Source organism: Xiphophorus maculatus, chromosome 22, assembly GCF_002775205.1.
Source record: "Xiphophorus maculatus strain JP 163 A chromosome 22, X_maculatus-5.0-male, whole genome shotgun sequence".
NCBI lineage: Eukaryota > Metazoa > Chordata > Actinopteri > Cyprinodontiformes > Poeciliidae > Xiphophorus > Xiphophorus maculatus.
The window spans coordinates 27,884,811-27,899,178 of record NC_036464.1 but is presented as its reverse complement, the minus strand read 5'-3'; positions in this window follow the sequence as shown (position 1 = coordinate 27,899,178).

Below are 14,368 nucleotides of genomic sequence, written 5' to 3'. Positions count from 1 at the left end.
AGAGCTGTAATTATCTTCTTATCAACCCGTCCTCTGCATGCCTTGATTCTCTCAAGGCTTTTCTTTGCCATCTTTTAAATGTTACTTTTGCTTTTGCAGAAGCTTTTTCAAAAGGTGGATAAATGAAGATCCTGTTTTTGTAGGTAGATTTTCCAAAGATAAGGAGTCTGTGTCAAAGTCTCTAATTTACTGCAAAGCTTTATAAAGACAGGCATAAAGCTCACATTTAGCACTCTAAACGGGTTTGTCTTCCTAATGCAAATATATCCCCATCCATGTCTTCACACTCTGAATATTCTGTTTGAAGGGTTTTCTGAACCATGTCCCAAAGAGGGCAGTGTAGGCATTAGAAACTTGGATTCTGGTAATAAGATCTCCATTTCTACCCCCTGGTTACAAATAAAGGATGTAAAAAGGATTTTGAAATTAATATTTTAGAAGTCTGCGGAAAAGAAGAACCAGCCAACCAGACTGCTGACTGGTATTAATCAATTTTATCCTGATCAGATTTGACTATAGATCAGCTAGTCAGAAATATATCCACCTCTTTGTGGATTTTCTTTGCAGCATATCTAAATTATTCCGAAGAAAATGCAGTTGGGAAGCTGAAACACCTTGGAGAAATCCTAGTTCATGTCTGTTGGCTGAAGTTTGCAAATTAGCCAATCTAGGATAATAATTTGTAAAACCCAATTTTAAAGTGACTATGTTGACTAAATGATACATCAGAAAAATAGCTTTAGTCCTAAACAAGAATTCTCAGCTTCCTTTTTTCAGTTTTGCAGCACTAGTGGCTCATATTTTTTTGTGACAGTAGGCAGACAGGAAGGAGGGTGAGGAGAGGGGGGAAGACATGCGGCAAAGGTTGCCGGGACCAGGAGTCGAACCCGCGACGTCCGCGTCGAGGACTAAGGCCTCCAAACGTGGGGCGTGCTAACCCTCTGCGCCACCGTCTAATCACATTTGCCTGAGGGGGTTTTTCTATTTGTGTGCTCTGTACTAAGCATCCGTTAGCTGAGGCTGCTGAATGCTACCTTACATCACTAAAATGTAAGGTAGCATTCAGCTTAGTTGAATGCTACCTTCAACTAAGGTTCTGGCTAAAGCACTTGACTCAAAATGAAGTCCACATGTAGTTTTCAATTTTATTCAGCTTTTAGTGTGGATGCTCTGTTTGTTGCAGGAAGATGGGAAACACTGAGGCTGATAAAAGCATTTGACAGATGTGAGTTCTCAGAATCCATCAGTCTGGAACTGACATCTGTCCAAAATCTATCCAAGACAGGATCGATTTTTTTCTGACTTTTATAAAGGATAATACTTGAAAACAGAACTATACCGAAAATAATTGCTGGAAGCTTCACCTTCTAGTGGTGGCTGTCAACCAGGTGCCACTTATGTGGGCTTTGTATAAATACGATGATGGCGGCGCCCTGTATGGCTGCGGCTGCATGGGCTCTCGACAACTTGCGAGTATTTGAGCAAAATATGCCGCCTAAAACGCTACAAACTTTGCATCCACTCAGTAAGTTAGCTTATGATCGCCAGCGTCTGCTGGAATTACGATCATCAAGTGATTTTGGACTCATAAATACGACTACTCTGGAGTGTTTACGTGATCTCGGAGTGCTACGGAGGCAAGACCCAGCGGCCCACAGCGCAGTGGACTCGCGTAGCAGCACTAGTCGGAGGAGGAGAAAGCGAAAGCGGAAGCGCGGCTGTCGAAGTGGATTAACAGCTAAGCTAAACGCTAACCACCACAGATCGCCGCTTCCGTCCATCTTCCTCTCCAACGTCCGCTCTCTGGACAACAAAATAGACCATCTGCAACTAGAACTGTCTTCAAAGAGAGAGTTGAGGAACTGCTGCGCTCTCATTCTGATGGAGATATGGCTCAACTTGTCCATACCGGACAACGTTGTTAGCCTGGAGGGGCTCGCTACATTCCGCGCAGACAGGAGCAGCGCTCTCAGCGGCAAAACCCGAGGAGGGGGGCTGTGTATTTACATCAACAACAACTGGTGTAAAAATGCCCCGAGTGTCGCCAGTTACTGCTCCCCGGACATCGAGCTTCTGACTGTTAACTGCAGACCATTCTACCTGCCCAGGGAGTTTACTGTTAGCATCACTGCTCTGTATGTGCCCCCCAGTGCTAACACTAAAGAGGCTATGAGTGTTCTCTACCGGACCATCAGTGAGTTGCAATCCTCACACACAGAAGGCGTTTTCATCATTGCTGGGGATTTTAACCAGGCCAACATGAAGACTGTTCTCCCTCACTTCAACTAGTATGTGGATTTTCCAACCAGGGCAGTGAATACTCTACAGTCATGACCAAAAGTATTGAGAATGACACAAATATTATATTTTCACATGATCTGCTGCCCTCTGGTTTTCATGTGTGTATGTCAGATGTTGTCATCACATACAGAAATACAATTGCAATCATATTATGAGTAACAAAAGCTTTTAATGACAGTTAGAATGAGTTAATGCAGCAAGTCAATATTTGCAGTGTTGACCCCTCTTCTTCAGGACCTCTGCAATTCTCCCTGGCATGCTCTCAATCAATTTCTGGACCAAATCCTGACTGATAGCAGTTCATTCTTGCACAATCAATGCTTGCATTTTGTCAGAATTCATAGGTTTTCGTTTGTCCACCCGTCTCTTGATGATTGACCACAAGTTTCAATGGGATTAACATCAGGGGAGTTTCCAGACCATGGACCCAAAATCTCTATGTTTTGTTCCCTGAGCCAGTTAGATATCACCTTTGCTTTATGGCAAGGTGCTCCATAATGCTGGAAAAAGCATTGTTCATCACCAAACTGCTCTTGGACGGTTGGGAGAAGTTGCTCTCGGAGGACATTCTAGTACCATTCTTTATTCATGGCTGTGTTTTTAGGTAAGACTGTGAGAGAACCGACTCCCTTGGCTGAGAAGCAACCCCACACATGAATGGTTTCAGGATGCTTTACAGTTGGCATGAGACAAGACTGGTGGTAGCGCTCACCTTGTCTTCTCCGAACAAGCTGTTTTCCAGATGTCCCAAACAATCGGAAAGGGGATTCATCAGAGAAAATGACTTTACCCCAGTCCTCAGCAGTCCACTCCCTGTACCTTTTGCAGAATATCGGTCTGTCCCTGATGTTTTTCCTGGAGAGAAGTGGCTTCTTTGCTGCCCTCCTTGAGACCAGGCCTTGCTCCGAGAGTCTCCGCCTCACAGTGCGTGCAGATGCACTCACACCTGCCTGCTGCCATTCCTGAGCAAGCTCTGCACTGCTGGTAGCCCGATCCCGCAGCTGAAACACTTTCAAGAGACGGTCCTGGCGCTTGCTGGTCTTTCTTGGGCGCCCTGGAGCCTTTTTGGCAACAACGGAACCTCTCTCCTTGAAGTTCTTGATGATGCGATAGATTGTTGACTGAGGTGCAATCTTTATAGCTGCGATTTTCTTTCCTGTTAGGCCATTTTTGTGCAGTGCAATGATGACTGCACGTGTTTCTTTCGAGGTAACCATGGTTCACAGAAGAGAAACAATGTTGCCAAGCACCAGCCTCTTTTTAAAGTGTCCAGTGGTGTCATTCTTACTTAATAATGACAGATTGATCTCCAGCCCTGTCCTCATCACCACCCACACCTGTGTTAATGGAGCAATCACTGAAACAATGTTAGCTGGTCCTTTTAAGGCAGGGCTGCAATGAAGTTGAAATGTGTTTTGGGGGATAAAGTTCATTTTCTAGGCAAATATTGACTTTGCAATTAATTGCTGTTACGCTGATCACTCTTTATAACTTTCTGGAGTATATGCAAATTGCCGTTATAAAAACTGAAGCAGTAGACTTTGTAAATATTAACATTTGAATCATTCTCAAAACATTTGGCCATGACTGTAGACTTGGCCTACACCAACATCAAAGAAGCATGTAGAGCAGCCCCCCACCCCCACCTTGGCTCTTCAGACCACCTATCTGTTATGCTAATTCCTGCATACAAGCCCCTGCTGATCAGAACAAAACCTACAGTGAGGCAGGTGAGAGTGTGGACTGAGGGGGCCATGGAGGCACTTCAGGACTGTTTTGAGTGCTCTGACTGGGAGATGTTCAAGGCAGCAGCCACTTACAACGACCAGATCAACATCGATGAGTACGCCATGACTGTGTCAGCCTACATCAACAAGTGCACAGAGGACGTCAGCATCACTAAGAACATTATCACCCGGGCCAACCAAAAACCCTGGATGACTAAGGAGGTACGGGAAATGCTAAAAGCATGGAACTCAGCCTTCAAGTCTGGCGACAAGGAGGCACTGAGGACAGTGAGAGCCAACTTGCTATCAGGTTAGGAAAGCGAACCCACAGTCAGAAAATACAGGAGTTCTTCCACGACACCAGCAACACCAGGAGTATGTGGCAAGGCATAAAGGCGATCACAGATTACAATCCATCCTCCCCTCCAGTGGTTGAAGTTGATGCTGACTTTCTAAATGGACTCAATAACTTCTTTGGGAGGTTCGAGGCACTGAACAGTACTCCGGCAAAGAAAACTGTTCCCCACCAGGAAGAGGAGGCACTCTGCCTGGACACAGCCGATGTGTTGAAGACTCTGAAAAGAGTCAACCCACGGAAGGCTCCAGGCCCCGACAACATAACTGGGCGGGTGTTCAGGGAATGCGCAGGTCAGCTGGCTGGTGTCCTAACAGACATTTTTAACACCTCACTGGACCAAGCCACAGTGCCAGCCTGTCTCAAAACTGCCTCCATCATTCCGGTGCCAAAGAAACCTCAAGTCACCTCTTTCAATGATTACCGGCCTGTGGTACTGACTCCCATCATGATGAAGTGCTTTGAAAGGCTGGTAAAAGAACACATCGTCTCCAGACTCCCCTCCACATTCGACCCGTTCCAGTTTGCCTACCGCCAAAATCGCTCCACTGAGGACGCCATCTCCTCCGCCCTACACCTGAGCCTGGCTCACCTGGAGGAGAAGAACACTCATGTGCGGATGTTGTTCCTGGACTTCAGCTCAGCGTTCAACACAATCATCCCACAGCATCTGGCAGGAAAACTGGGACACCTGGGCTTCAGCACCCCCCTGCGCAACTGGCTGCTAGACTTCCTCACCGACAGACCTCAGTCAGTCCGGATCGGACAACACACCTCCGATGTCATCACCCTCAGCACAGGCTCCCCTCAGGGCTGCGTCCTGAGCCCTCTGCTGTTCACTCTGATGACACACGACAGCGTCCCCAGGTTCGCCACCAATCACATCGTGAAGTTTGCGGACGACACAACGGTGGTGGGCCTCATCAGAGACGACAATGACCTGGACTACAGAGAGGAGGTGGAGCAGCTGGTGGACTGGTGCAGAGACAACAACCTGATCCTGAACGTTGACAAGACGAAGGAGATGATCGTCGACTTCAGGAAGAACCGGCCCAGCCATGCTCCACTGCTCAACAACAGCTCGGCTGTGGAGGTGGTCAGCAGCACCAAATTCCTGGGGGTGCACATCACAAACGACCTCACCTGGAATGTGAACACCACGTCTCTGGTCAAGAGGGCACAGAAACGCTTGTATTTCCTGCAGAGGATGAGAAGAGCACACCTGCCCCCGCCCATCCTCAAGACGTTCTACAGAAGCACCATAGAGAGCATTCTGACCAGCTGCCTCTCTGTGAGGTGTAGAGGCTGCAGCGCCTCCGACTGGAAGAACGTGAGGAGAGTGGTGCGGACAGCAGAGAGGATCATCGGGGCCCCCCTTCCCTCTATTCAGAACATTTCATCCCAGCGCTGAGTGTCCTGAGGCCGAAACATCGTCAGTGACCCTTCACTGTTCTCCCTGCTGCCCTCTGGAAAGAGGTTCCGCAGCATCCGGTGCAGGTCCACCAGGTTCTGAAACAGCTTTTTCCCACTTGCCATCAGACTGCTGAACTCTTAACTGGACTGCACTCAAAAACTGGTCTCCACTTCATACCTTGCACATACACATAGCTAAATAACTTCCATTTTACTGTCAGTCCTACACTTTATATTTTATATTCATATTTATATTCATATTTTATACTGTATTTTATTTTATTCTGGAGTAACATCACAACATTGGAACCTCAAAACATTGTCCTGAACCGTATGCAATGAAATTTCGTTCTGTATACACCCTGTGCATGCAAAATGACAATAAAGTCAGTCTATGTCTAAGTCTAAGTTTGTAGATCAACTAAAAAGGGACCTGACATAGTATTCGGTTTGTTCAGTTATCCACATGCCTGTAAAAACTAACCTAATATAACAGAAAGTTCAAATTAACAAAACATCCCCCCGCAAAAAAAAATATTTTGTCATGTCCTACTCATGTAGCAAGCATAACCTATGAAGAAGAATCATATCAACTAGGTGGCCTTTCTCTGGTCTTCCTTCTCATCATATTGTGCTTGTGTATGAAAGTTGTAAAGTTTGGAGATATGAAGATGAATCAAATAAAGGTTTTACAAATCACAAACTAAGTTTTAAATATTCAGCTTTTAGTAAAGAATTTAGTCCATGCTTGAAAAGTCGGAGTATTGAAGTCTTAAAATTAGAGCTAATTAGAGATGCTCAAAGTATTGAACAATTAGGTGGAATCAATCTTTAGCCAAGCTGCAGTTGGATACTTTAGCTCCGTATTATATTGACGCATAGTGCCACACTGGGTTACAGTAAACTATCAAAACAACATGCTAACCGTTTGTCTTGATAAAGTTTTCTTCCAAGAAAGAAAGTATGTTTCACAGTTTACCAGCCAGGAAAGTTAGAAGATAGTCCAGTGGGTGACCAGTCTAGGCGTACTAGTTGTTAGCCTATTCAATACTAACACCAACCTGTCTGTGCTAATAACAGCAGAGGAAGCACTAATTGCCATACCTTATTGTCTTTACTTGTAATTCTAATCCTTATTTTTGGCAAACTGACCCCTATGAAATGCAACAACTTACAACCCTTTGAACAAAGCAACATAACTAAATATAACCTCCTAAGCAATAGATGATATGGCAGATATTAAGATAAATATCATTACCTATAACCACGTTTCCTTTCTGTAGACAGCAGATCTTAGAACACAATACTTTAAACTGTTAGGAGATGGTATGAAACATGGAAAACATCACGAGGCCTTTTAAGCAAGAGAAACAACAAGAAAAATCAGATCCACCTTGAAAATGTAACTACACACACCTCCACTTGGAGGCAAACAGACCTCCACAGAAGTACTGGACAGGAGAAAAGTGATGATGAATGGCGCGTATGATCGCAACACTCTCCTTTCTGTCTAACCTTTCTCAAATACCCGTGACATTCTCCCTGCAGCTCTCCTTGTCTACCTCCCTCGCAGGCATTGTGCTGAATTAGCCGACCGTGAAAAATGGCTGCTCTGTTGTCAAATGATTCACGTGGATGAGCAGGGGTGTTGTAGAGGGGGGGGAGAGAAAGAAGGAAAAATACACACAGTCTGAGCTGTTTGGTATTCAGAAAGATGCGGTGCTACCTGTTTCAAAGACTTTTCCTGTTGGAGAGGAACACTGCGCCTCAGGGAGAAGTTTGAATGCAGTTGCAGCTGATGAATAGCTAATAAGGTCTATTAGCCCATTTAATTACTTCTTTGCTTTTATCACAAGGCTGATTTATTTTCTTAACACACAGAGGTCTAGTCGGTTGCAGATCGTTTCGAAGGCATGGAGGCACTCTCTTGTAGGAGATTTTGGTAGATTAATGTGCAAAATGCCCTCGGAAGTCAGAGCTTAGTGCAGATATTCAACTCTGAGCTTGTAGAGACACAACAAGCTTTCAGCCGATCTTGTCAGCTGAAAGAAGCCTTTTCTAGGGAGAGAAAAATCAAAGCAGAAGGAGAGAGACAGGGCAGTTGAAAGTGGGTGTGATGACTCCAGCTGCGCTGCATTACACATTTGAAGCACAGCAGGAGGCACCCAAAAAGAGCCTTTCTTCTCTCTGTCTCGTCGGGCCCCATACTCTAATTTAGAAGCTATTACAGTGACAGAAACGTCTGCTCCTGGGACGTCAACATCCTGTGAAAATAGTCGACTGAAGTTCCCTCTCCTATCCTCTTCTTTTTTTGCTGGGTTTACACAAGTTAGCTCAGGATCACAGAGAGGAACACTTGGTATTCTTGTTTTTTTTTTTTTTTAAGGATCAGTGAGTGAATGTTGCAAGTTAGCAGCGTTGCTCAGCCACCCAGGTTGTTGGATGGGACGTAGGAAGGGGGAAGCAGTAGTGAAGAGATTGTTCAATACCTCCAGTAATGAAGCGGACATCCTTGTACCAGAGCGACAGCCTAGAACACACACACCAGATGGAAGAAGCTATTAATTTATCAATATTTATAAGATGCAAATGTGAGTAAGGATGATGCAGTTCTTCCCTGACCACCTGTTTCCTCGCTGGTTTACCGAGTTCTTAGTTACCACCTGTCGTGATCCACTCTTCCTGTTTCCAGAACCACTGACTGGAAAGCAGAGATGCACCCATCGGGGTTTGCTGAACAATTATCTGCCAATACTGATTTTAGCTGATTCTGATATTACTTTAAGAATGATATTCAAATATTTTTCTAGCCTTTGCGCTATGAGTGCTCCTTAATTATATAGCAAAGAAAAGGTTATTTAACAGAAATCTGACAACCATATGTTAATGAGTACCGTGGTTAGCATTGGCAACTTTTAGCCATGTCTCTGCTTCAACATACCTGAGTCAATAGGGGGAAAAAAAGTTAATTAGCAAGACTCTAGAAAGGTTGACTGCATACTGAAGAGGTAATTTAGCCATTTGGTTCATCAGGAGTGATGATTCAGATCCTACCATGACTCAGATCAGACCAGAAGACCTGGGAGTCTGTCTTCTAAGGGCAGACTAGCTTTTTTATTTGTCTTTTATAGCCACCTCCCTATTAGACACCAGTCTCTATTAATAACCACTAGTCCTTATCAACACATATTCAACATCAACAGCCAACATGGGTGAAGTGTCTGGCCCAAGGACACAACAGCAGAGTTGCGATCAAACTGGCAACCCACTGATTTCAGGGCGAACTTACACCGTCACTACCATCGCCCCAAAGTGTCACATCTATCTATTAATACCTTCAGTTTATTGACTTGATTGACTGATGTGACCTTGGTTGAATTTACTTGCCCACACCTACATATGCTTCATTCTGTTTTAAGGTGTGTTTGTGGTGATGTGCAGTGTTTGATTCCCGTCAAACATAGTGTTTTGTCTGATGATCAAAAAGCTCAGTTTTGGTCTCGTCAGACCAGAGAACCTTTTTACTCAAATTGAGTCGTCTGGAAACCTTTTCTTTGATTTGCTTGAAATGTTCTTTTGCCTCTGGCACAGTTTCTTGGCTAGCAGGATAAGGATCTACACATTAATTCATATGTTGCACTTAGCTTCAATTTGTCTTTCAAAAATTCTAATTGCATCCACTGACATGAACTTCCATCCAACAAACCCTCTGTTGTCTTTCTTTGGGCCTGAAATTTTGATAAAGTTTACAACCTAGCCAGCTATCACCTTGCTATTGCTGGGTTTCAGACACGTGACCCGGATGATGCACAAAATCCAGATGGTGGTCCAGAAGTGGATTTCTCCTGTTCTAAACTGAGCAAAATAGATCACAGCGAGTATGATAATGCCCTATGTAGGCTGGAACAGATGAGGTATCTCAAAAAAATACACATATGTTTAGGATATGATCCGTATTATCTCGATAAAAAAGATTTCTCTTATAATCTTGAGGATTTACTTGGTGTCGAGGTGATCCACATAACTAACTATCTGGAGCTGCAGACCTCATATTATACCACAAGCTTTCGAAACACAAAAATAATGTTTATTTTTCTTTTTATTAAATCGGTTGGAACAACTGTACACAACGCCGGCTTTTAGGCATTTTGCTGTTGGATTAACAGAAGTAAACGGACTTCTTGCCCTCCATCTTCATTGGGTGACGCCGATGCTACATCATCTGAAACCCAGCAATAAGCTAACTGGTATGTTCTGGTTTAGTGATAAGCAGCTTCTCACCAGTTAGTTTCCTGTATTTCACACATCCATTTGCAAATGATATCTTACAGTTATATTTGCACAGTAAGGGGTGGAGCGTCACAGCAGCACAAGAGAATGAGCACAGCCAAGGGCAAAATCCCTTAAATGTCAAACAACTCAGTTGCCTCACCTCTAATCTGTTGCATTGCTTCTGAGATGAACAGTAGGGTACTCGCTCTCATGACTAATTAACTGTTTAGTTTCACTGAAAAACAAGTTGCACAGATTGAAGTCACTGAACTTCAGAGGCTAAAGTTTAGTTTTTGCATTTTATAATCTCTTCATACGTTTATAAGAGGCAGATTGTGTCTCACCCTGTGTGATGCCACGATGGTTTTTTTCAGTCAGTTTTGTCTGACCAACTCTCTGCAATAGGCGATGTGTTACCTTTCTACAAAAGTAATTTAATTAATTAAAGTTAGACTTTTTTAGTCTTACTTAAGATTTGTTTTACTCCAGAAATGCTCCTATCATTCAGTCTTTGAATAACCACCTTCACTAAGTTATATCTACATGTAAAATACAAACATTTTAATGTAATATGTATCAAAATGACTATTTGTCAGTGAATTGAAGCTGCTTGCTCTTGAATAGCACCCTGATATGATCCTTAATGTAAAATGGTACTTCATAGATAAATCCAATTACAACAAGGTAGATTATTAATTTATTCCTAAAGTTTCTGTAAACTTCATGCCAGATGTGGGAATATTTGTTCTATCTTTAAGTAGAGCATTAGATGTGTTTCCAGTTTCCATCAGGATTCCAGTTTTAGTTTGCAAAGTTTGCTTTCAAAGTTTGAATCACAAAATATGCCTCACTATTGGTTTATCCGGTAGTCCTTAACTCACAGGGAAATTGATAGTAGAAAGTGGAAGGTTTATTTTCAGTCTGAAAATGCTAATTGTCTTATAAAAAAAGCTGCAGTAATAATCTGATTACTTCCTTCTACATAATATTTTAAAACATGTATTTCCTGAACTGAAAGTATAAAGTTTGATGGTAACAGGTTGTTTATTCTCTAGCATTGCTGATAATGACTGTCCTGGTCTGTGAGCTCAAACTGATCTACCCGTTGGTAGAACACATTTAGTTTGTGGTGCAGCTTTTCATCTTCCCAACTCTTGCATATGAACCAGATGGAGCGCAGCATCTGTCCAGCCTTCCTGTAACGTCCTCCTCGCCACGCCTGTGGGATGCATCCACTTTCCTGACCACATAATGGTCATAGTGCCACTATAAGAAGACAAAACTATCAATTGGAAAAAAAAATCCTTTTAATCACTGGTTGACATAAGAATATATGTTCCCACTCAGTGATCTTCTGTTTTTTGTTTGTTTGTTTTGAGATTGAGTAATAAATAGATAAACAGCAACACAACGTGACCATATGGCTTACATTATCATTCCCACCCATCCCTCTTGTTCAGGGAGTTCAGTAAATCTCTGGCAGTGCCTGTCTTTATTTATTCAAATTTCTGGTGTTTACAGTTTTTATTGTGTTACAAATTAAAACATCAGCATTGTTATTTCCTTAGAACTTGAGTATGCTATCATCAATAACTGTACAGAATCAGACAGATATGTTGGATGTTACACCTTAGCCACTGTAGTGCAGGAGTTCTTGATATTACCACCAATCCTGGGCACTCTTCAGCTAATCTGCTAATAGCGGAGATAATTTTGTGTTTAGCACTTTTGCTAACCATAAAAATGTTTAACACACTTAGCTTCTGGACAAATTCTAAATAATTGACTTGCCTATTTTGTGAACTTTCAGTTAAATAAAGTTCGACATCTGTGTTGAAGTTTTGGGTATTGACTGTTGATAACCTGTCTAGTAGATAAATGTTTATGTTCCAGCAATTCCACTTTCTCTCCTCACGTTCTCCACACAGGATGCGATGCAGCAGACAGCGTTTATTCTGTACCCAGAAAGCATTGCTGTGACCAGTTGCTATTTTACTGACGCCTAAGCATGGTCAACAAGGCAAAATCAGGAACAGTTAGCAAAATTCAACAAGTATAAAACTGAAACCACGATGTCTTTTCCAAATGATCACTTCCTAAAGCACACCATACCATACAGGTAGGTGTGCAATAACTAATTGGACCCTGTTGGGGGCGATATATTATGTTGCATCATTGACACAGGGTGGGTATTGACATGGTTGTATTTAGAGCATTAGTATTAGTTTTAGTGTTAGTGGAACTAATGTTTAACATTAGTGCTTTAGAGTTAGTGCAACTAGCTTCTTAATAGTGCCCACCACTGGTTACCACCATAACTCTCTGGTACTAGGCTTAAATAGTTTTAGCTCTATTACTGGCACAGACAGACAAGGACGTACATGAACTGTATAAAAGACTAAACACACTCCTTCAGAAAAGCTTTAGTTATCCCTTGTGTGTGTGTGTGTGTGTGTGTGTGTGTATGTGGACATTCTTACTTCAGGGTTCCCTGTATAGCCTGGGTCTATGTTAGGTGTCAGGATGCACTTTAGATGACAGACGAGTGAAAGAGCTCTAGTTTTTTGTTCATGTGTTTAAAGCATTTGGCTGCTGAGTCTATCACCTCTTCCCATACACCTACATGAAACCTCTGGAACTGAGAAGCTCAGTAAACAATCAATACAGGTTTCACTGAGTGATTCCTGACCTTTTTCAAAACAAAAATGGCCTTCACTTGTTTGTGCATGCAAGAAACTGTCTCAAGAGCTGGTTGCTTGGGAATCAAGTCAAGTTATAAAAATAGTTTTATTTTATGCAAAACTGAACAATAAGGCAAAATATAGGACGCTATAAAGGTGATGTTGAAGATTTGTTTGAAATATTGCTTCAGATCCAGGGAGCAGAATCCTGCAGCATGTCTCCAGAAACAATAAGAAACAGACGGAGCGGTTTGTCTCCCGCTGTGAGGATTTGGCACGGATTGTTTCTGTTATGGTGCACATGATTTAAAATAGAAGCGATAACAGAAAACAGCGGGCAACCTTTTGCTTTTTCTGTGATTTTCCTCTCTGGCTTGTCTTCTGGTGGGACTGACAATGCTAATGGCTACAAGGATGGTAAAAGGATTTTTTTCAGATGAGTGATCAAGAAGCAACTTGAGAATTTTCCAGCTTCCAGCTTTCAATGTGCACAAAAAAATCCAGGTTGCTAAAAATCATTGACACTTGTAACGGAGACATGCTGTGCTCTGTCGACGCACTTCCACCTGTTTGTTGACTCCCTTATCTGACAGCTTTATGTGTGTCTTGTCGCATTTTGAGTTACTGGTTTAATCTCCCCATTTTTATGAGACAGTAAATGAACACCATTTGAATAAAGTCTTTTACGCTGAGGCTCATAAAAAAATGTGTGTATCAAGACAGCAGATCCCAGCGAAGTTCATTGCAGCTTGGGTTGCCTTAAGAAAAGCCCATAAAAAAGGACTTTCCTCATAATTTATGACAGTATCTTCGTATTTATGTTAGACAAGTTCTAATGATGGAAATAAGACCACGAACAAATACAATTTCAGTGATAACCTTCAATTTCGATGACATCAAGGCATTTTCCTTGTAGGGTGGATAGCTGTCCTATGTCCATAGACAAAAAGAGCTTTGTTATTTTTGCCAGTTGTGTTGTTTGCACAAACTCCCTACTGTGGACACGAATCAGCCAGTTGGTCAGTTTCAATATTTTTTAGATTGAGGACTTGGGACAATATGGCGACATGCTTCCTGAGTTTTGTGGACCTCAGGAACTCAGAATGTTTCGCCCCACATTGGCTTCCATAAACACGCAAACATGGAACAGAGGAGTTTCCAAACGCCACTTGAAATTTGACAGGATGCAGACTCTTGAGCCATATGTTTGGCTACTAGTCCTTGGTTCAAATTCTCATTTTGTGGCTTTCAGGGACATCTTCGGACATGTCTCCAAGGTTCCTTTCAAACATATATATCTTGGCAGAACATACAATTAATAATCATTTCAGCTTTTGCTATTGCTTTTGGCTTTCTCTTACCTTTCAACGATCCTTTCCCACTTTCAGAGTTGTGTTGACGTTGTATTCTACAAGTTGTATTCTACATTGACAATTTGCAGAACTTGGAAAAATGCATCCTGTTAGGTGCGTCTCAAAAGCTGTGGCTGGGTCTGTGGATTGAACAAACTTTTCCCTGGGAACCTAAACCGACTCTTGGCCTAACACGCCACTGAGAGCCGTTCCTTCCTTCATTATTTTTAAATGTCACTGATGTCTTTGCATTTCCCCATAGGCAAC